The 24491-nt window shown below is 44.0% G+C and overlaps 1 protein-coding gene across 2 annotated transcripts in view; it reads right to left on the minus strand.

Moving 5' to 3' along the window:
- Window positions 1-24491, minus strand: part of EPHA5 (EPH receptor A5) — an 835947-nt gene that overhangs the window by 810567 nt on the left and 889 nt on the right. The window lies entirely within an intron of this gene.

Consider the following 24491-nt stretch of genomic DNA (forward strand, 5'->3'; position numbering starts at 1 on the left):
GATGCTGTTTTTCTACTTTCGAGATGAGCACAACAACTGTTCTTTATTAATTCATTATACATTGACATTGACTAATACCTGCCTCCCAAGCCATTAGTAAAGTTTTGGGGGCATGAAATAGTCTCAATTACAACACTTGTTGGAGTGTGATAGTTAGTAGTTGTGTTGGTACGGTCATTGTCAGCGCTGGCACGGGTAATGGGTTGTGCAAGATGCAGCGGTCAGCAAGAATGAAGGGACCCCCTCAAGAAATAATGTTGGTCAGGGAAAAGAGGGGAATGAATAAGCACAGAAATATAGAGTTTCCCTCATTGAACATAGTACTTCAATAAAGAAATTCTTCAAAATCCATTTTTAAAGTACACCTGTGACAGCCACAAAACAGTACATTAACTTTTCATTTTCTCAAAACATTTCTTTTTATTTCATTTTTATAAAAAACTTTTTTTTATATTTATTTCCTTCTTTATCTGTATCAAAAGGCATTTCTTTTCTTATTTTGCCATATTCCATCATAAATATGATATGTACATGCATCACAGGAATTTACTAATAGAAATACATGACTTAAATTGAGTACACAATAAAGAACAGAAGCAATCTGCAAAAAACACATACCCATGGATACAAGACAATCACTCAGCAGACATACCATCCAGCCATACTCTCATCAAATACATTCACTCTATATCTGTACGTGGACGAATTCTATGTGACAAAGAAAAATCTCTGCCCAGATTTGAATCTCAATGGTGGCATGAGATTCCGCACTTGGTCGACGAGCGTTTCAGTGGCAATAAAGATGCAGCGGCCTCCTGATGAGTCCCTGGCACTTATTTTGTTACAATGTAAGCACTAATGTGAATTTACACGAGGCACCGTCTCTGTTAAACAACTTCAGGAAAATATTTCTTGAAAATACGGCAAATTAAATTAAGTTAATTAATTACGTGATGTTATAACATCCAAACATGTCTTGTTTGGTCTTATTATTATTATAACCTTTTGAGACTACTGAGGGTCTCACGCTCTAAGAAAAGCGCAGGTCACCAGTTGCACAGCATACACCATTGCACTGTGAAGCTTTAGGACCGCTTCCCTTGTTCACAAAATTACCAAGCGCTCGCAGAAGCTGCCAATGACCCTGGAACTTGTACAAGACTTTTCAGGATTTCCTGTGCTCCCTGACCCTTCGTCTACAGAGGTACCGCATTTAGAGCAAGTGGAGGAACCTGGAATTATTTTAAGAACATCATCTAATTCTCTTTTTTTGCATACAACAACTTTCCAAGAAAAGTCTTTCCATCCTCCATAACCACTGCGGAAATAGGGAACAGTGGTGCATTTGCGGTCACTTGCTCTACCACTTTCACCTAGATATTTCAGACAGGAAATACAAAGAGTTGGAGGAATGGTGTTGAAACACTCAAAGTTATGACCGTGATTGTGCTTTTATATTTCATTTCATTGCTTTGCCCTAACCGTGCCAATGACGTTACCAGGAAATACATGCTTCTGTGCATCTAGGACATACTTGCAACACAAGAAGTGATGTGTGCTTTGTGTAACATCTGTGCACAAGGAGATGGCACCTGCAGTTTAATGTCAGTCAAAATAAAAAAAAATGAATGCATGTCACACCTATACATGGACAAAACGTGTGTGAAGCAAACCTGTCTGAATACGTATATATATATATATATATATATATGCAAAGAACACCTCTCCAACAAAGAAGCATGAGGACACAGCGGGGAACTTGTCGGGGGTTCTTTATTCAGCAGCTTTTTGTGGCATGATGCATTTCTGCTCGCATGAGCCTTCCTCAGATGCCGCAGCTGAAACGAGGTGAGTCCAATATATATACATTATGATCAAGCTCCCTTGAGGAGCGAAACGCGTCATGGAGGACGCTCGTCTATCTACCTGTATGCCGAAATAAAGATTGATGCTAAACTCTGAGGGCCAATCCAGCAAATCAAACACAGGAACAACACATCAACATTCAAACTACACAATCCAATGTCTTAACAGGAAGTAGTCTACATTAGTAGTAATTAAGGAGTGTACACAGTTATATGGGTTTTCTTCTACATGTTTGTAAATGTTGTTGTAAAACTCTGCAATCTTTATGAACTTAGAAAAGTTTGCAAAGTTACCAAACACTGTAACTGGGATAAACCTTTCTCTAAGAATATCTTTCAGCTAGATAGAGGTATGGAAATTCCTGTTCCGGACACAGAAGTTGACTGGGACAGATCATTTTCAATTTCATTTTTTATTGCTATAAATTAATAAAAACTATCACAATATTTTACAGATAATACAAAATAATAAAACTGGTTTGAATAAAACACTTCATAGTTACTTTTCTAGTTTGTCAACTTCTTAAACGTTCACTTTGTTATTTCATCAATATGGAATAATAAAATCATTTACCAACTCAGATTAAGTTTTGTTCAAATAAATGATCAATAACTTTCAACTGAGTTGTGAAGGTGATAAGTTAAGTTTTATTTCGATTTGTGCATATACCTGAGTCCCAGATTTAAAGAGTCATATAGTTGTCTTCTACTCGCAGTCGTCTGGTTGTTTAATGGTTATGTAGACATGCTTTCCCATTCTGGAACTGAGCCCTGTTTTAGTAATTTGTCATGAAATTGCAAAAATTTCAAAAGCTTGCAATTTAGCTGAGGGTCAGTAGGGTCCAGGCTCCTCTCACTGGGACAAACGTTTTTCAACAAAGAAACTCGATTTAGATGGATATATGGAAACTCTTACTCTGACTGCAATAAGTGTTATGTCATAGTTACTATACTATAAACAAATCTATAAAATATTGCCTCTCTGATGACATAATGTAACCATTTTGTCCCACCAGGGCAGTAAAGCACCTCACACAGGAAATATTATGAATAGTATTTCCTGTGTGAAGTACTTTGCTGTCCCAGTGGGTTTAGTTTGTGCTAATAAAACAACAAATAGATAAACTGTAAAGGGACCTAACCTGTCCTCATTATAAATGTCATGTTATTGCCCCATTCCTAACTTGCCAATTGTAGCACAAATCTCAGAAAGATTGAATATCCAACGCCTCCAAAATTACCTTGATATCTACCATCTTCTATTCCCAATGAAGTGAGGCTTTAGACATGTTCATGGTACTGACACAGCCCTGCAAGGTTTCTGCGATGACTGACTAATTTTTCAACAAAGGAGCGACAGTGGTCAAGCTGGACCAGTCAACAGCTTTCCTCATGGTAGAACATAGCATTTTATTAAACTGCCTGTCTTAATCAAAGGCTTTACCCTCCATCATCAGCTGATTTAACTCCTTCCTACAGGATTGGAATCAACAAGCCAAACTTGGTCTTTTTCTCTCAAGAATTTGCAACAATAGCTGTGGGGTGCTTCGGAGATCCCCCCTCACCTTTTTTATGTAACATCCGCCTTTGTCTGCTCTTTAAACTCTTCCGGACTTGTGGATCTATGCTCACTCCTATACCGATGACACTGAGCCGTGTATCAAGTTGTCGAGAAGCTCTGATACCACCACCCTACTGGGACCCGGATAAATAAGATCAAACTATGAATGACTTCCAATGTCTCCAACACAACACGTAAAAGCTGAAACGATCACCTTCGGAGATAAAAGCGGGCCACCTCCCCCTTCAGCATTTGGACAGTTTTTGGCACACGATCTATAGTCTGATGTTAGTGGTAAAACCCTGGGATTCAAATTCAATGCAGGTATGCCCCTGCCTCTACAAATTAAATCAGTGGTCATGAGTTGCTTTCTGCAACTGAGATAAGATCTAATCTCCCCCTCCTCTCGCTCTCAAACAGAGCAGTACTGATGGGAGAATTAGTAAACAAATGCCTGGAATACTACAATGTCCTATATGCAGGCATCCTGGCATGTCAGATAGACCAATGACAACTAGTGCAGAATGCACATTCAGGGCAGTTATTCGACTGCAAAAGCGAGATCTGGTGTCAGACAGCCAGAAGTGACTTCCACGACAAAGCAGGGCAGCGAAAATTTATTTGAAATAGGCTGTTTGGCCTTCAAATGCCTAAATCAATTTAGCCTGGCATACACCTCAGACAAACGCTAGCAGTGTGTACCCGTCAGAGAATTCCACGAAAAAAATCAGCATTTGATAGAGGCTTCTACATTCCGACTTGCGACAAGAAGGACTGTTCCTTTTTAGTCCAAGACGCTTGCTTCTGGAATAGTCTTCCAACTTACTGCCTTCTAGAAAAAGCTGAAGTACGGATAGTATGGTAACTGGTCCTTTTACAACTAGTATCAAGAGACCATCTGCGGTGGTGTGCACCATTGCCAGTCAGTCATTTTGTGTCCCTAAAATATCTAACACTCATAAAAGAAAACTCAACAGCTCTGGATTATCAAGATGTTTTCAAGATGAACCTCTAAACTAGGTTTAGAAAAAAGTGTGATTTATTTACAAAGTTGTACCTTCAGCTAAATGTCTGCCAAATATGAGGGTCTACATAACTTGTATGTGTTTGAGACTTGTGGGCGTGCCCAGGGGTCCGAAAGAAGGTTGGTCAGGTAAACCCCATGCATAAGTAATGAAAACACTTCATTGGCAATCATGATTTTTGCGCACTTTATCTCCTAGAACGCAACAATTAAGCATTGGCAAAGCCCTCTCTTGGGGGTGTTGCTCTAGGACAATCTACATGCCCACCACAACAAGAGTATGATACAGCATGGCCCTATTTTGCACATAAGCTCACACTAATCTTAAGCAAATACTGTATGCTCAGCTCACTATGTGCAATTAGGGCGAGATTCTCTGGGGTTTCAGACTTTGGCTAATAAAGTAGCACATTTCCCATTCCTCGATGGCTGGCACGATACAGCATGGCCCAATCTTGCGCACTGTGGCCTCCTGCGCCTAGCGTAACACTGCACATCCATTAACATCATATGCGATCAACCCTTTAGGTTTTTACCTCTGGTTTTACACTACAACATTTGAATTTATTTATTTGGATATAATGTTGCAATGCCGACGTTGTTTTGTAATGATTTTAAGTAATTATACAATAAAGACTTCTACTACAGAAGTAATGAAAACACACCCAATTGTAAGTTAGTGGTTATTCACAAACAAGTGCAAGTGCATTTCACCCACTCTCTGCACATGTTAATTACACTCAAAATATCCTGGTAAAGGGGTTGTTTAAAATACTGGAAAGCACCTAAAATGCGTTAAAGTAGATTTTAAGAAAAGTCCTTTGTGTGTTCTCTTATTACTGTTTCTTCTGAAAGTCATAACAACTTTTTGACAATGAAAACTACGAAAATTGCCCAAAAGACGCGTCATTTATACCATGCGCCAGTGGAACGTGAGGATGGTGGAAGAAACACTTTTGTTTCATGAATATGATTTAATCTGTTTTGTTGAAGGGAACAATTCGAGGAAATAAGATGAAAGCACACAATTGTAATGCCTCTCTGTATGTGTAAAAGCACAGCGTTTAGCTGTGACTAGGGGCGTGCGACTCATCACACATATAAAAATCCTAATTTTGGAAATTAGGATACTCTTTTTCCAGGTATAGATGCCACTTTTTGTACATGTATGTTTGGCTCACATTTTTGCTAAATCTTAGTGAATAATCCTCGTTACATGAATCGCTGCCACGGGACAGTTCAAGTCCAGTGATTGCTGCCTTGGAACAAGGGTGGTGAGCGGTGGTGGGATGGATAAATACAATTTAAAAAATGAAACTTAATTTCCCTTCGCCGCAACCACCACACGCCTCTGCTCCGTCCTCTTCTTCTGAATTGGCAGCACCGGAAGCAGACTTATGCAGTGTGGTGATTGGTCCGAGCGGCCTGTTTGGCTGCTCAGGAAGTGCCTGGGAGCCTGGTTATGTTCTCCAACGGCCGGTGCAACACAGCCAAGTGGAGAACATACTAAATTTGCATGAATATTTGGCCAAACATTCATGCACACAGGGAGTGTAAACCCAGTGGCGTATCTGAACAGTGTGCACACGAATCCATGACGACCACCCGCACGGCCGAATGTAGAGCGGGGGGAGGCCCCCACCACAAAACTCATGCCACCTGGGGCGTACCACCCCCCACCCCCCACCCCTCACCACTCACCCCCTTGCTATGCCACTTTGCAAACCACTCCTCACTTTGCTCAGGCCTGGCCAGCATAGAAAAATAAAATGATGATAACCTCTTGTTGCTATCTTTTTATTTTTGCACTTCTCAGATAGCAGTGGGGCAACGCTTCTCCACTTTAGCAGAGGAGCCGCCACTGTTCAAGTCTCTAAATATGTGTGACTGCTGATTGGAAGGGTCAATCTTCAGACCAGTTACCCTTGTAGCCTAGCAAGTGCATGTAGTTGAACTTTTGTCTTCCTTAAACCCCTGCCCCCGATTCCCTGCCCCCTTAGCCCCCATCCCCTCCCCCCACCCGGAACAAGGAGAAGAAACCTGATTGGGTGCCTGTCCCTACCCCTCCACTTCCAAGTTCCCTTTCTCACCCTCTCTCTGGTAGTGTGCCAGCAGTGTGCTTGGATTTGAGAGGTGTCGAGGTGGGCATTATAGTAATCCACACACAACCTGAATATAAGAAAGTTGTTACTCTACTGGCTTCAGTGAGGTCTTGCTTGTCTGTGTGGGCCAGTGGGCTTCTGCAGTTACTATGTTCTACTGCTTGCTGACAGGCCCAGTTTTTGACTCTGTATCGTGCAGTACACCCACCGATCACAGCGATATAAGAAATGGGGTATTATCCGCTGGCCGCACTTCACAGGAGCATGACTTGCAATGCGCACTACAAGATAATTTAATGTCAATAAAAGTAGCTACTATGGAGGGAAGAAAGGCAACTGCGTTGGAACAACATCAACAGTGAGGACCATGGCTTTCAGTTTACCATTCTAAACTAATTTAAATGGAATGCTTTGGTAGCCATGGACTCTGATTCTGCCATAAAATTTGCCCGGTGGTGCCCAAAAGACCAGATATTGCAATTGTCCCTCTGGATGAATGTTTTTTAGTTTTTCAGTTTTATATAGCACAAACTCGACCAGAAGGTATCAGAGCGCTTTACATGAGCACCAGTTGTGTTACAGAGGGGCACACTCATTTTTATGCATCAGGAGAATAAGTTATTTTCCCAGAATCACAGGATGTTTGACCCTCCAGACTCACACCCGGTTCCCCAGCTTCAAGTTCGGCCGCTCTAGCCGTTAAACCACATCCCCAAAATTAACTGAGCTGCACCTACTGTCATAATTGCATACGTTTTTGTGAGAGCTGTAAGCCAAACATCAAGATGAAGGAGCGTTAAACTATTTGTCTGGTCTTCAATTGCACATCTTTCACTTTTGGCCACCACACTGCTTCCTCACAGTTAAAACAGTCCAGAGAAAGGATTTGAATTAACTTCTGAAGAGCAGTATTTTATATCACTCACTCTTAGCCCAAGTAAAATAATTCTGCTTTTTGTGAGGATGCTGGTAATCACCCCAAGCGTTTTTTTAAACAGCATTATAGATTGGGTTAGTGCTGTGCGAATCACCTGTCATGCTAGGGTGACCATGGGCCTAATGCGAAGGAGTATGCTGTCTGCTGAACTCACGATCCACCCCCCTACTTTAGTGCCAGGCGGTTCATCAATATTTAGTTGCTGTAGGCCAGCTGAGCTGGGATGGTGCAGTGAGCTAAAAAACGGTGATGGATCAAGCCCTGATCTTTTGACTGGGTAGGAGTGTTCTGCTTAATTCAGATACTCTGTCCATCACCACCCCCTTTATGAATCGTTTTGGCCACCACAAGTGTGGAAGGGTATACTCAGATGTGAGTCCCTTGCTCACTGCACCATCAGGATTCAAGCAAGCCGGGCCGAAGACGGCTGTAATGCCAGAAACCGGTCCCCGGAAGCTTGTTTCCTTTCCAGTAAAGAATTGGCTTGGTAGTTTGGTCTGCCCTGTTCCCATGATGCACTGGGCCAGGGTCAGACTAATTTGCATATAGCCAGGTTCTGAGCTGGGATGGTGCAGTGAGCTAAAAAACGGTGATGGATCAAGCCCTGATCTTTTGACTGGGTAGGAGTGTTCTGCTTAATTCAGATACTCTGTCCATCACCACCCCCTTTATGAATCGTTTTGGCCACCACAAGTGTGGAAGGGTATACTCAGATGTGAGTCCCTTGCTCACTGCACCATCAGGATTCAAGCAAGCCGGGCCGAAGACGGCTGTAATGCCAGAAACCGGTCCCCGGAAGCTTGTTTCCTTTCCAGTAAAGAATTGGCTTGGTAGTTTGGTCTGCCCTGTTCCCATGATGCACTGGGCCAGGGTCAGACTAATTTGCATATAGCCAGGTTCTGAGCTGGGATGGTGCAGTGAGCTAAAAAACGGTGATGGATCAAGCCCTGATCTTTTGACTGGGTAGGAGTGTTCTGCTTAATTCAGATACTCTGTCCATCACCACCCCCTTTATGAATCGTTTTGGCCACCACAAGTGTGGAAGGGTATACTCAGATGTGAGTCCCTTGCTCACTGCACCATCAGGATTCAAGCAAGCCGGGCCGAAGACGGCTGTAATGCCAGGAACCGGTCCCCGGAAGCTTGTTTCCTTTCCAGTAAAGAATTGGCTTGGTAGTTTGGTCTGCCCTGTTCCCATGATGCACTGGGCCAGGGTCAGACTAATTTGCATATAGCCAGGTTCTGAGCTGGGATGGTGCAGTGAGCTAAAAAACGGTGATGGATCAAGCCCTGATCTTTTGACTGGGTAGGAGTGTTCTGCTTAATTCAGATACTCTGTCCATCACCACCCCCTTTATGAATCGTTTTGGCCACCACAAGTGTGGAAGGGTATACTCAGATGTGAGTCCCTTGCTCACTGCACCATCAGGATTCAAGCAAGCCGGGCCGAAGACGGCTGTAATGCCAGAAACCGGTCCCCGGAAGCTTGTTTCCTTTCCAGTAAAGAATTGGCTTGGTAGTTTGGTCTGCCCTGTTCCCATGATGCACTGGGCCAGGGTCAGACTAATTTGCATATAGCCAGGTTCTGAGCTGGGATGGTGCAGTGAGCTAAAAAACGGTGATGGATCAAGCCCTGATCTTTTGACTGGGTAGGAGTGTTCTGCTTAATTCAGATACTCTGTCCATCACCACCCCCTTTATGAATCGTTTTGGCCACCACAAGTGTGGAAGGGTATACTCAGATGTGAGTCCCTTGCTCACTGCACCATCAGGATTCAAGCAAGCCGGGCCGAAGACGGCTGTAATGCCAGAAACCGGTCCCCGGAAGCTTGTTTCCTTTCCAGTAAAGAATTGGCTTGGTAGTTTGGTCTGCCCTGTTCCCATGATGCACTGGGCCAGGGTCAGACTAATTTGCATATAGCCAGGTTCTGAGCTGGGATGGTGCAGTGAGCTAAAAAACGGTGATGGATCAAGCCCTGATCTTTTGACTGGGTAGGAGTGTTCTGCTTAATTCAGATACTCTGTCCATCACCACCCCCTTTATGAATCGTTTTGGCCACCACAAGTGTGGAAGCGTATACTCAGATGTGAGTCCCTTGCTCACTGCACCATCAGGATTCAAGCAAGCCGGGCCGAAGACGGCTGTAATGCCAGAAACCGGTCCCCGGAAGCTTGTTTCCTTTCCAGTAAAGAATTGGCTTGGTAGTTTGGTCTGCCCTGTTCCCATGATGCACTGGGCCAGGGTCAGACTAATTTGCATATAGCCAGGTTCTGAGCTGGGATGGTGCAGTGAGCTAAAAAACGGTGATGGATCAAGCCCTGATCTTTTGACTGGGTAGGAGTGTTCTGCTTAATTCAGATACTCTGTCCATCACCACCCCCTTTATGAATCGTGTAGGCCAGTGATACTCAGAGTATGGCCGGGGGCCACATGCGGCCCTTCTGACCTTTATATGTGGCCCCATGGTCCACAGCAGCACTGGGCTGCTGTTTACTTGGCTCAGCACTTTGATTAAATGGATGTTAGATAAGCAAGCAAACCTTTATTTAAAGTATTTTCTTATTCAGTGCTAATTTTCAAACATATATTCAGAAACATTCATTCTCCCCCCACCCTGAGAACAATGCCAATAATAAACTAAAAGGCAAGTCAGTTGTTATGTGCACTCTTTGGGTGGCCTGGGCCCCTATTATACATGAACAGCATTCTAGTTTATTAAATCAAACACAGGAGAAGGTTTAGTACAACACAGAAACTGAAGGCATGCATTTTGAGGTTCTCTTATATTTGGTAATGAAAAAAACTGAGGGAAAGTGAAATAAAACAATTGCCTAGGATCACACAATTTGGTAAAGTGGTGAAGTCGAGATTAATCACAGGTTTTCTGGTTTCACATTGTGCAGTTCAGCCACTAGACGTATAGGCTTCACTTACCCTATACCCACCATACAGCCACAACCTTTCCCCCCAAACACCCCCTTCTTGATCATCTCTGTACTAGCATCAATGCGGCCCTCGGTCACATCACAAACTAAGCTTTGTGGCGCCTAGGAAAATGTTTGTGAGTATCCATGCTGTAGGCTGTGTCCGCTCCATCAAAGGAACATTTCTTCTAGTGGCCCAATGGGGTAGTGACTGACAGAGGAAGGACTTTACATTGTCCACCCTATTTAGGGTGCAAGGTGTAAAGGCTTTTTTCCTTCTCTGTCACCACTAGGAAAAAACAGGTGGTAAGGGAGAGGAAGAACCCAAAAATGACCCCCCCCCCCCTCCCCCCCCGACCTGGGAGATAACTCCTAGGGTGTGGGATTGTTAGTTTAAAAAAAATATTTTAAAAAAAGACTCCCACTTTGGGAATTTTTGAAAAACAAAAAAAACTTTTGAAAAGTATGTCAGCCGGTAGTCATGGCTTGAGGCACGGCCCGTCAAACTTTTCCTACATTAACAGGAAACGCCTCCATTGTCAGCAAATCCAGAAGACAACTCTAAATTTGGCGGGGGAAGGTCCCTCGTGAGGGCAGAGATAATGTTCTACGCCATCACATCAGAGATCCTCCATCTGCCAAACTTTAAATCAGGCTCTCTGGTCTCAGATTTTAAATGTATGTCCCAGAAAATTTCACTAAATTTAGCACATGACCCTGCTTTTGAAGGGTCGACTGAACAAAAAGGGAGGCAATTTTAACCCTTAGCAGAAAGGAGTTTGCATAACAAAGATGACACTGTGTAAATATTTCACTTAATTACCCCTTAGTGCCTCAATGTCTGCATTTTTATGCTGGTGAGCGCTGTCAAATAAGTCATTCCCAGGCCCTCGATAATTCAAAATTGTCAGCCTAATTCTATGTTTGTGAAATGTCCAGGGTTTGGTTTCCAAAATATGTTTACCCTGTGTCCAGCTCTATTCCTATCTCTAATCTCTGGACATTTTTGCTGAATCTCTGGTATACTGCTGACAAAAATAGTGTGACTAGCTGGAAGTAGAGGAACGGGATGCTGCAGCTTCTCAAAAATAACAATACTAAAGTTAAGAAGGTAAATGAGCAATAAAAATACTTAACCAGCCCATCCTTGTCGCCAAAATGTAATGATGAAATTCCATGCGTAGAGGTGATGAAGTAGAAGTAGCCAAGTAGTGTCTTTGTAAGTTATTTATTAGGTCCATAATATCAATGGTAGCAGCCCCACCAGGAGCAGCCTGCCTGCTGTTCAGGCCATCTTCCAACTATCAACACTCACACCAGACACCCAAGCATTCCACTCATGTCCTTCACACCAACATTCCATACAGAACACTCACACTGGCTGAGCAGCTAGGAACCAGGTAACAGGGAACATTATAACCACAACAGGAAGATACTACACACACCCTTACCACTCTCCCGCAGAAAGGGTGTGGCTCATTGGCTACACTTGTTCTTTATCTGACACGTGGATTTTTCACAATCCCTATGAAACCCTACGACTTCAGAGATGTAACATTGATTGCAGAGCCCCCTACTCTGACAAATTGTTTCAGCACCACTGGCAAAATGTGGAGCACAGTGGGGAAAAAACATTATTCATGTTGTGAGAACCTCTAATACCTATTGTGACAACTGGCTTCACATGTGATCTTTTGGTAGCATGATCACGGGTAACTAGTTGTTAATGTGCACCTGGAATTTCTGGAACAAACAGGACGTTTTTGTTTGCATATATTCTGTATAGTCTTTGTGACTTTACTTTCTACGAGCATGCAAACTGTACAGGCGCCCTAACTGAGTTATTCAGTGCCAATATGTAGAAAAATAAATAGAAAATAAAGTAGAATTCCGAAAGGGGAGTTTTGTAGATGTGCAGTGCCTCTTGTGAAATCCATCGGGACAGCCCCAAGTATTTGAACTTGTTAGCACACTGAACAGGTGATGTTTGTGAAGGAACGGATGGCAAACACACTGAACACATTCACCGTGGGAAGAGCATTTACTGGAGTAAACACTGCAATTCAAAACAAATGCCAGGGAAAAACTGTGAAGTGTACGGAGTGCCTATGTGAAAAGCTATTGAAAATGAATACAATTAACTGCAATAAGGGAAGTAAAAAAATAGATCAATGAGGGAGAGAAACATGGAACAAATCACAAGAAAGTTCCCCTTGTGCATCTATAAAAGAAAAAAATTGTTTCTTAAAAGCTAAAGCTGAGGAAAAACCCCATCAAAAGTAAACTAGCATTGGCAACGCCAACATGTATGGCCTTGTCAAACTGATGCGATTGCTAATTCATTTTTTATTGCAAACACGTTGCATAAAACTAAAAAGAAGAAACAAAAAAGTCACCCCTATACCTTGTGACCATGTACTTGTAATAAATCAATTAAATTACAACAGCAACTTGTTGAATATAGTTTTATTAGAACAGGGAAGTGGTTGCTTCTATTCAGGAATTAGAACATGTTTGGAAACACTTTTTTGTTTTAATGTACATTACAGGAAAATGTGTTTTTTGGTGGTGCAAACAAATAGGAACTATTGACTTTGAATTACTATAACCTAAAGGCATGGATTAAACACACAAGGAACACTACAATAAATGAAAAATAGTGAGGGCTGTAAAAAATGCATTGGCAAAGTAAAGTTTCGGCCACCATGCATGTACCTGACGTGTATGCCCTTTTAGGAAGATGTGCACATGTGATTAGGCAAAACGCGTCACTCTCAGAGCGAGAGAGCCAGCCCTGAAGTGGGCTGATTCGTTTCCCGGTGCTGTATGCTATGGTGGACAGGGGAAAACCAACAATGGGTGAAAAGGGCTGACCCCAAGCCACTTTATGTACATTTGTAATAATTTAGATTTTTTGTAACATCATGATACTGGTGAGACAGTTAAATCTCTCTCAGGGCCAGACCTAAAAGGTCTAAAGAGCTCTTAATAGATCTGCAGCAGTTCTAAGGCCCAACATCCAAACTTGACATAGAGATTCCAGGGAAGAGTGACAAAATGCCAGTTACATCTCTTCGGACTTTTTGTCATGTGATTCGCCACGTGCTTTACATCAAAGAACCCCTCACTGCAACTAAGAATAAAGCCCAAATATACCAAAGAGGTAAGGTGACAAAATGTACACAGAACATCGGAGGGTTAAAATACTGTCAAGTTCACCCGCGTGCTGTGCATAGTGTTATCCAGCCATGCCCTGGCTTAGGAACGATTGCATTAATGCTAAAAGAAAGCCCAACTTGGAGACACACATCCTGTGAGAAATAAAAAACTGGGCCTACTGCAGTGTAATCATACGAGAACATATGATATGTATGTACATGTATTTTTATAATGCGAGCCAAGGTGGAAATGAATGAATTAGATTTATATGACACGAAAAGCTCCCTGGTGAGTGTGTCTCAGCACTAACTTATGTCGGGAGTATCCTGACCATTAAACAAGATTAGGAGATGGAAACGAGCCATCAATAAATATAAACAGAGTACTGAACATAATGAGATTCTGAATATCAATTATAGTTTTACACCTTTCAATTTCACAATAACATTTTATTTTACATAATTAGGATTGCAATTCAATTCAATTCATTAAAGTCTTTATTTTGATTATTCGTCATAAAAGACAAATTCGGCCAAATTTAAAATTAGTACTTAAAATACATCATGTAATTAGGAAATGTTATACAATATTCTTACTCCAAATATCACCATATATTATTAGATGAGTATATATACATAATATAACAGCATCTTAACATGTGATTTAAATAGTTTAAAACCTTTGTGCAGACATATTTTCAATAACAGGTACTTAAAAAGGGAATAAATTATCTGCCTTAAGTAACAGAACAGATCATAGCTCAGACTCATATGAAGTGGGGCCCAACTAAACTTTTTGTACTACTTTACCCCCCCCCCCCCTTTTTATTACGAATGGCCCATGCCCAACTCAGAAATGTAGTCATGCCGATCACGATAAGGGCAGTGGTGTCTGATTTTAGGATTCTGCTTGCAACCAATGCCGACCTAGTGTTCATAGACATGCATACTAGCTTAAGCCATTTCAACCTAGGCAGGTGGTATGCAGGACAGACAAATAGAAAGTGATCTATGTTCTCAATATGGTCCTGACAAAATATACACTTATCACACCTGGTAGGGTTCCATTTACTTGTGAAGCATCTTAATGGCAGCGTGCCTATTCTGAACTGGTGGTAGAGCTTCCGATCATATGGCTTGGTAATAATATCCCAATAGTCTTCCATAGCGGCCTCATCCTTAATTAGGATTGCATTCCATTCTGGACCACTGGTATTAAAGTTTGGGTGGACAAGCACTGACCTTTGTCCTACAGGGTGTGGCCAAGTGGGGGATTATTTCACAATTTCAAACTCCATCTCCAAATGCCAGCCAGGTTCAAAGTAGCATAATGTTCCAAAACACAACACCAGTTGCCAAATACCATCATTTTCCAACATACCTCCCTGTTCCAAATTACAAACCAATTAAATAACCAAATCCGTGGCAAAAAACACTAGCCACTTCTATATCAAAGAGTTCTAGTGCATTAATATCAAATTATTAGCCAGTTCTATAATGCCAACAAATACCAAAATGTCAGACAAATGATTTCAAATGGTAACTTTCTCATTTCTTGCTGGTTACCTTATCTGGAGATAGTCTGTTCACTGCGACATAGTACACAGAGTGTGTTCTCAACAGACACAGAAGGCCTCACTCAATTCCACACCCACCCTGAGAAGCCTTTACATGCTCTGACATTCGAATGTTTGTGTGGCAGTGATCTTGAATGTCTCTGTGGCACTATTCCTCTTCCGACCAATCACAACCCTTGCATGCTAAATGCTCTCATACACAAGGATCCGGTCTCGCTCTCCTGGACGTATCATTGTATAGCCCCTTCCATCTTGTGTTTCCATTGAAATCAATCTTCTAGCCTACAGCAAGTAACTCCAGACTCATCTATGCGCACCAGTATTTCTGGTTTTATGCTGTTGCTGTCTAGGTTAATGTTTCTGCCAGGTTTACCTAAAGGCTACTGCTAGCAATTTAGTGTGCAATGCTCCCTGCATCAGTTCTCATAACATTGTATAACCACACACCCCTGCCTGGGCAGGAAAACAGTGTTTGTGCTTTTGCTCTGAGCATAGTTTCCAAGGCTTTGCTTCATAATTCGAAAATAAAAACGTGTTTTCATCAAAAGATTTTTTTTAAACCACTTTACCGAAAAGTGTACAGTGAGCGTTTACAAGAATGGACATACATCAGTGCTTGGTTAATATAGGATGGACGAATTAATGAACTAGCATGTTGTGTAAGTTGTCTTGTTTTTATTTATTGTAATGTATTATGATTTTATTTATCCTTTTATGGCTATGTGCTGAAATAAAGATTCTACTGACTGACTGACATATCCCCGCACAAAGTATACCATTGTCAGTAGAGTTACACTATAGGCAGAGATGACATAGTCCTCATACAATGTTATAAGGAGGGTTCAGAAGGTTGGTTTCATGCCACACTACTGCCTGTGTCAATCTTGCCATGCCAGTCTAACTTCTCCAATTTAGTCAGTTTCATTACACCCTCTCCCTCCCCCTCAAGCAGTGGCAGAAATTGCTGATTTTTAGCTTTAACTTTTAGTGTACCATGTTATTTTCAGGCGCATCTTGTGGACGTCTGTGGAAATCTCTAAGCCTATTTATACATAATAAAATGCCTCCACACAGGCAGCACCAACTTTCCCGGTGACTGGGAAATATACGCTGCCCTCGAACATTTGAAGTAGTCTCACAGTTAGTCAAGCAAATTAAACCGTCTGTGGGTGTACAAAGGATGTGAAATGGGTTCTTCCAACAAGTAAAATTTTTACAAAAATGGAGCTTATTACTGTATTTTGACTTCACTGTCTGCCTTTGTTTCACATGCTCCATGTTGTAGAATAATCAGTTTGTACACTTAGGACTAATCACTGATTTTTCCCCTTCAAGGGAGCGCTCAAAACTCTATAATTTTATAATTTATACTGCTAAGGTTTCCGCTAGCTACCCTTTTTTTCACCATTCACACCAAGATGCAATTTTCGTGAACATGGCACAAGCAGCCAGAAACAATACTGGTTCACATTGAGCTAAACCACTGGAAGATCTGCTGCCTTTTCTATACCCAGGCTTTAGAAACCAACACCAAGAAACGTTCCTGTTAGACAAACCCAACTACTTGATGGCTTTGCTGAAATGACCATCCAGCTGGACATGTCAAAAGGGCCTTGCAAATCTTTGGACTGACTTGCACTTTTTCACCAGTGATTTCCAATGAATGTCAAGTTAGAGGCTGGCGGTGGGTGATCCATTCAAAGTCCATGAAAAGGAGCATTTTTATGGAAGTGAGAGATTTGCAGGACTGGTGGCACCGTTAAAGTCTATAGATCTCTTTTGGTGTGCTTTAAAAGTGAAAAAAGAGTCCAAAGTACCCTTGACCGTCCTCTGTGTAAACAATCAATCAATCAGGGTTGGTAAAGCGCAACTATTCACTTGTGAGGGTCTCAAGGCACCCAGGGCAGCTTGTCACTACACCCACTGTGTGATAATAGAGGGGACATCAGTTAGTGGTGCTCTACTGCCACAAGAGGAATTCTATTCCTACACTAGTGCCAAAGGGAGGCACCTTCAGGGCGAGTGTCCCCTCCATGATGTCACTGCTGGAAAGAGAGTTGAGAACATAAGGTATTTAAAGGACCACATTTCCAGGCAGTGTTCTTGTGTAACACCTCGAAATACCTTCCACAGAAATAGGGAATGTGTCGGTTTTAAGAGCACTGTGCAGCATAATCATTGTCAATGAGACAGACTTTGGAACTGGAGAACCAGGTTCCACTCCCAGCCTCCTCTCAACAGCATGCAGTGCTTAAAATGGGCCGGTACTGTCCGTTACTGAGTACCAGCACCTTTTTATTTTGAGAAGGAGAGTACCTACACTTCTCAAGGGAAACCTAATACTTTTAATCGGAGAGTACCAGCACTTCTCATAAACAGGCAGGTGCTCCGATACAGAGTACCCACACTTCTATTTTTTCCATTTCAGGCACTGACCAGCCTGTAATTCTTGGTAAATCACTCAATCTCCCAGTACCTTAAAATGTGTAATGGAAGCTGGTTCTCCTGCAAAAAGGCTCTAATGTCCTTGGACCAGGTCCTACTATATTAACTCTGAATAATTTAATAATTAAATAAACAAAAATAAATCCTCACAAGAGCTAGGGGTAGCAATGCGACGTGCCTCGTGAACTGAGGGCTGACTGCTCGAAGTAGCCACGTCCTCCACAGAGGGGCCATCATTTTGCCAGATTCTCTTCGCGAGACGCCGCCTTTCTCTCTCTTTGCCTCTGCAAATCAGCTTCTGGGAGACCCCTTCCCATACACACACGCGCTCACACCCACACCTCCAGCATGCGACAACGGATATCCATCACACTAAATCTGCAATAAACAGCAATCAATTCTAACCCAGCTGCGTGCACGCGCTGGGGTCAGGCGTAACGTCCGGGGTCACGGGCCCTGCAGCCGCCGCGCGCGCGATGATTTCCAGGTGGTTAATCAGTATCGTGTGTGGCTCGTGCTTTGAGCACCTGCGGGCAGGGCCTCCTAAAACCTATTCCCGCGCGAGTGTGTTCTGCGCCTGCGCCCTTTTATCCTGCAGACACTTCTCACAAAGGACGTCTCGATAATATGCTGGGGCGAAGGCCTCAGATCAAGGGTTCCTTTCCAGCCAGTTCTGGACTCACTTGAAGTGGTGTGGGCTAGTGGCTAAATGCCGATTAAGGGGGCCAGGTGACGTAGAAGCTAACCCTGGCTTTCACGCTGTACTGCACTGCGTACTCCAGGGTAAATAGTTTATTTCCCACTGTCCCTGTTCAATTTCCTATCAGTGCTCCTGCGGCTCTTAGAAACTGGCCAATCGCGTTTAAGCTGTGTCCCCCAACTCCACCATCTAATATATTCAGATTCATTTTGCTCTTACTGTAAACATCCGTGGTCTCTTTGGAGGAAAACGGACCTGACAGGAGTCAGCGAGAAACTGGCTATATGTTTGTGATTTACATCCCCACTGAACTTTTTTTCCCACTGTCTACGGTTGATTAATAGTCACATTGCACACATCCGTACAGGGTGCACTCTTAACTTAAGACTGCACGCTTTTCTTCTTTCAGCACTGCAGTGCTGTCGGGCATCTTAAAAAAATAAAACACGTCATAACACTTTTTTGCTCCCTACTTGCGTGTGGTCACTCTTTTGCACAGCTCGTGTCAACAGGCTGCCATGTCCGCACTAATTGTTTCCATATTTCAGACAAAACGATGATTGATTTCTGTTTATGTTGTAGCCGTGTGTACATTTCGGAGACCGGGCTCTGTTTTCGTGGTGGAAGTGGTTTAGAAAAAAAGTACACTGACCCCGTAGCCCGCTGGGCTAAACTTTCAGAACACAAATTGAAGTGAATCCAATTAGCTTAAGTGGTGACATTCTGTGCCAAAGCCCAGTTAAAATTACTGGATAAGAAGAAAAAGTCAAAATTTACACAACAATATGCGAATTTATGCAATACCATTTAAAATGGTCACAGGCCGAGGAGGAAAGAAAACACCTCAAATGATTGTCAAAAATCCTATTTAGGTTTCACGGGCCAATGCAAACCAAGTGAAAAATACCCCAAACAATACTTGCTTTATTTACTTTTAATACCCCCCAACCCCCAATTTTTAGCAAGCAAGATGATTGCAACATGGAGGATATCTGCCCCACTCCTGCATGTCTACGTTCAGCTACAATTTCCGAATCCTCTTGTTTTATCAGCCGTTCAGCTTCCTGATGCCAGGGTATTGGCACCTTTACAGAGGTCCACTTTGGAAGTGTGTACATCAACAGCACAAAAGTACTTGCTGAAATCAGTCGTAATCAAAGCCACTAGACTTATAATATTCTGAGGCAACAGCATTTTCCACATAATTATGAATTCATCACACCTATCACATAATCCATTGCTTGCCACATAATTGGGGATTTCAACCAAAATATTTCTAAAACACATTCAAGAAAAGTTTTTAAAGAAAATGCCACGTGGGATGTGGGCAGTGGCTGGTAGGTCCTCTAACAGGGTTACTTGGTCACCTTTCCATTGCAAACTCCTGTATTCAGGTGTCAAACTGGTATTAATGAGCTGATACTTTTCCCAGATAGTGTTAATGTGTATTATAATGACAAAATGGTAAAATAATCCTGCCACATCATTTGCCGGCTCATGTTGTATAACTTGGTCAGCCTTCCTACACAGCTTGGTCCTCCCATACTACATAAATTCAGTGGTCTTTGCTGACGTGTACTGTGACTGGGTGATTTTGGCGACTCCCTGAAGGGACCCCAGCTGACCTAGTATTAAAAAGAATGAATGTCTCAGTCAGTGCCTGCAATGTTGCCAGTGTGTGATAATACTTGCATGTACAGCTCTACTGCTGTGGCAGGAGGCCCCAGTTATCCCAACTGCCTGTCTGATATTTCAGCTTGCTAAGTGAGTACTTTCTACAATTTCAAATGCCTAAAAAACAGAATCGAAAAGGATCCAACATGTCTGCGAAAGTGGGGAACTAAGACGTCCTCCACCCCAGCTCAGAGTTTTAACTTTAACTCAGGAGTTGAATGCCCACCAATGTTTGCGCGTGCGTGTGACCTTCGTACTGACAGTTGGGCGGCTGCACTGCACACTATTGCACCACACGCCGAACAGCTTATTACATGAAAAGATGTATATTGCCATAAACCGTTAAAGTACACGCACAACAAATCGGACTTTAATGGGCAATCGTGACCACACCACGCTACTCTTGGAAACAGTGTTGTCGAAACTGAAAAGCAACTAGACGGGTAAATTAACATTTTGGAAGTATCAAGGTTATTAGCAGCTCACATTTTAATATATAACCCCAGACCACCACCAACACTCACACACGCACGAGCGCGCGCGCTTCCACCACACGCGCGTGCACAGTGCTCACGCGGAGGCCGGCCTCCCCAGCCTCACACACTGCTGCTGTGTGTCGGTCAGGGGCGCGTGGTCATCAGACGACAATGTGGGTGCATTGTGGCAATACGTTCATTACTGGAAAGGGCCGGACTCCTTAACGTTTATTATTACACTTGTGTGTGCACAACGTGTATCACTGCAATAAAATACGGGAATATTAGGTGTTGTCAAATTAGTCAACATTAAATATGTCTCTTGTAGCGCAGGGGAGAAAAAAAGAGGTTTTAATCCCTCAGTTAGAAAAAAAACTCAGGTCATATTTATGAAAAATCGCTGGTGTATTTTGTCCATGTACAGAACAGTCTCGTCTAATGAAAACATATTAGTGGAATTAATTAACCCTCAACAGCATGGCATCCATAAAAAAGCCTAGAAAGTCACTGCGCCCCCTGGTCACCAGCATCCTTTCACGTGTTCTCAGAGCAAAGGTCACCGTGCAGGTCTGAAGATGAAATATGTTAAATGTGTCACAACGTGGCTCGTGGTTTTCTTGTATTTTGTTTTATTGCGCTTTGTTACATTTGTGTAAAGTGGAACTGATCCACACGTGGCCTCCTTTCGCTTAGGCACTAAAACTCAGTCATAACATGGTGTCCTACTATGCACGTCATACACCCACACCACAGTAACCGTGTCTTCAAAATGGCGTTGATGAGTTTAGCAGGCCAGGCCAGGGCCTCACCATGGGTAAGATGTGCGCACTCCACTCCTGCTCTATTCCCTCTCTTATACCATCCTCCACTCCTTGGCCTCCGGCGCAGTTATGCTTGCAAGCGCATAATTTGGCTTTGTGCACAAGACATGAGCTCAGATTAAACAATTACAGTGGAAGCTTGGGACGCGATGGTGCAAATGAAGCTGCACAAGGAGAGCACGTGTAGGGAGTCAGTCAGACAGTTCAACGGAATAAAACATCTCTTGGGGAGATCTATGCGTAAGCAGAAGGTCACAGGGCAGAGTCCTAGAGAATCTACTCAATCTTTCATCCTTCTAGGGTCGATTACACGAGTACCATTCAAGCAGGTATTAATTGACCCCTGCTAACAGCAAGTACAGACTAAAGCATGCGCAGGATTACCTACATAAGGGAGGTAGCTGTTTATCACAGTGCTCCACGAACAGAGACTTCGCAGCGCTGTGTACAAACGCAGGCATGGCGGCTGCTCAGCCCAAGGTCACCAGTGGTATTCGAGGCTCCCCTAATTAGCAGCTCTGCGTAGCTGCCCCTGGCTGCTCTCAGTAAAGGCGGACAGGTCAAAGCCATGAGCCGGCATCTCTGGCAGACAAGCACTGGCACGGCGGGGGCCTGTGCGCAGGGCAGATAAGAGATTCCTGGCTCCGTGGCTGCCCTGGGAGGCAGAGATGCCCCTCACACCAGCTCTCGTGTCTTGGGGGAGCTCACCCCTGTTTATCTCTCATCCGCAGAAGGCAGCCGGCGAGGGTCTTCTGTGCGCAAACAACGCATGCACTGGCCGTCTCAGGGCAGCAGGGGACGGAATAATAGCACAGAAAAGCCGGCACGGAACAGCATCAGATTGTATCAGTATTGTAAGTGTCCCAGGTGCGGAGCGTGGCATCGGAGATCTGATTCATGACAATTCATTCTCCGCTAGACCAGTGTGATCTTGGGCAAGTCGCCTGCGTCTTGGGTACCTTATCTGCAAAAACGGGACAGATGAGTAAAAGGCTGAGCACTGTCTAAGCTCGTTGTGAAACAGTTGGGCATTTACAGGCCATGTTCCGAACGATAAGAGTTCTTGGCCTGTGTTGAGAAAGGTCAGAACTCACCCCCTGTCACCGGAAGACAAACTGTGCACATGGTTTGCGCAATCCGGACAGCGAAAGACAAATCACGGTTTTGTTCTAATACGGACGAAGTGAAACAACGCTTACTATATACACGGCCCAGTATTTTCACACAGTGATGTGATTTGCAGTCTCGCTTTAAACATTTACTCATACTGTATGTTTCATGTGCTGTACCTACATATGTAAATCCACACAGCATGTTCGCTCCACTCTCCCTATGCCATCTTGGTACGCAATTTTTAAAAGCGCCCTGAGATTCTCTGGGATTTAGTAGCGCTACAGAAAGAGCTATAAAACTGAGCAGTTAAGTGGCCCCCACTTCTTACCGTGGCAGCAAAACATGGGTTTGGCGCTATAAGCACTAGACCAGATTGAAACATGAGGTTGAAAACATCACAGCAACACAAGGCTGCACACGTGTGTGTGTGTCATGGGGCAGTTTTCTTCAAGGGGGCATGACAACTCGAAGGCCCAGATTAAACGATTGCTGATCTTTCAATGTATTTTCCTGTATCATCTATAGCACCTCGTTCAGTGTTTGTTGGCGCTTCACATAAATGATGGTGCAACTTTAGTGAGCGGCCTGCCCTGACATGCCAGTCTCCTCATCTAAGGGATACCATGCATGCCAACACCCCATAGGAAGAAGAACGACAGTCTTAATTTAATTTTTTTTTTTACTTTCTCTACCCTGGGACTTCCCTAGTGCAAGTCAATGTGTACATTTCCGCTTTTGGCTCTACAGTCTCAATTTTTCAAGGCGTTATTTCCAGATTCTGGAATGCATGGGCATATATGTACTTTGGTAATAGTACTGTTAATCGGATGAATAATCTTCCACCATGTATGACCGGTAGAACCATGCCATGACCTCGAGCACAGCCCGGCAGTGCACAACCCCATGCCCGGGCGTAGAGTGCAGGGCTGACAACCCCGGGCTCGGACACACCAAGGCTTCGGGCCCCCAACAACCGAGCAGAGTCAGGGCGAGCACGCCAGCCCCCATCTCATCCAAGCACCAGGGCTCCCTGGAGGGAGGTCGAGGGTGAGAGCCACCGACAGCGAGCACGTAATATCCGGAGCCAGTGGGGCGAAGGGTGCGCGAGACAGTTGAGCGACGGAGAGAGGACGCTGAAGGACTCAGCTGGGGATTGTTGGGAATCCTAGCTGGGCCGAAGGGACTGCGGGGGTCATCTGAGCCCGGGAGCGAACGGGTGACAGGGACTCCCGAGTGAGGGTCCTCGGAGCCTGAGCTGATGACTGGGGTGTCAGGGGGTTGAGAGGGAGGAAGTTGTGAGATAAGAGCACCTGAATGATACAAGTATGATGGAACGTGTTAATAAAAGTGATGGATGGAACGTGTTAATTTATTTCAGTCATTGATAATCACTCAGACCCATCCCAGCTCTTCCATATTATGCACACCATGCCGCCTCAGTTTGGACCCAGTCATATGCAAATCAGTCTTCTTGACCCTCTTCTGGTGGGAAAAGCCCAGCCTGACCTGCCAGGGAAGGGCCTCCCTGACCCGGAATACAAGCAGTCCACGGCACGGTCACTCTTAGGGCTCGTCAGCCGGGACGTCATGGTTCCAGTGACACAGTGCGCATGGACTCAGGTCAGGGCATACCCGTACCATGTAGGGCGACGCGACACTCTAAAGTATACAAAAGCAGTGTCCAAGGAGGGTGGAGGACATGGCGAGAGGAGAGGGTCACCCTGGGGGGATTGTTGGAATAGTGAAGTGAGCAAACGAGTGAGGGCGTGTGGAGGGAAGCGCTCAGGCAGGGGAGACTTGGATGCAGGGAGGCAGCGCTGAGCCCAAGGAGGCTTTAGCAAAGCAGCGCTCCTCCGCCGGCTGACCAGAGGGGACCACAACGGAATCTGCGACCCTCCTCCCCCGGCCTGCTCCCGAGAGCGGCAGGCAGCGGTTCATGTGGCGTCTCCCGAGCTGCGCAATTACGCACATTCCAAACTGTTAGATGGAGAGCATTCGTAGAGTCATAAGATGAGGAGGGCGGAGAGGGTCAGGTCGGACCACACAGCTCCGGTCTTAATTCACAACCAGGAGCAAACTCCCAGCCGAGGGGCCACGTCTTCTCGCCTCCTTA

Source organism: Lissotriton helveticus, chromosome 2_1 (assembly GCF_964261635.1).
Source record: "Lissotriton helveticus chromosome 2_1, aLisHel1.1, whole genome shotgun sequence".
Taxonomy (NCBI): Eukaryota; Metazoa; Chordata; class Amphibia; order Caudata; family Salamandridae; genus Lissotriton; species Lissotriton helveticus.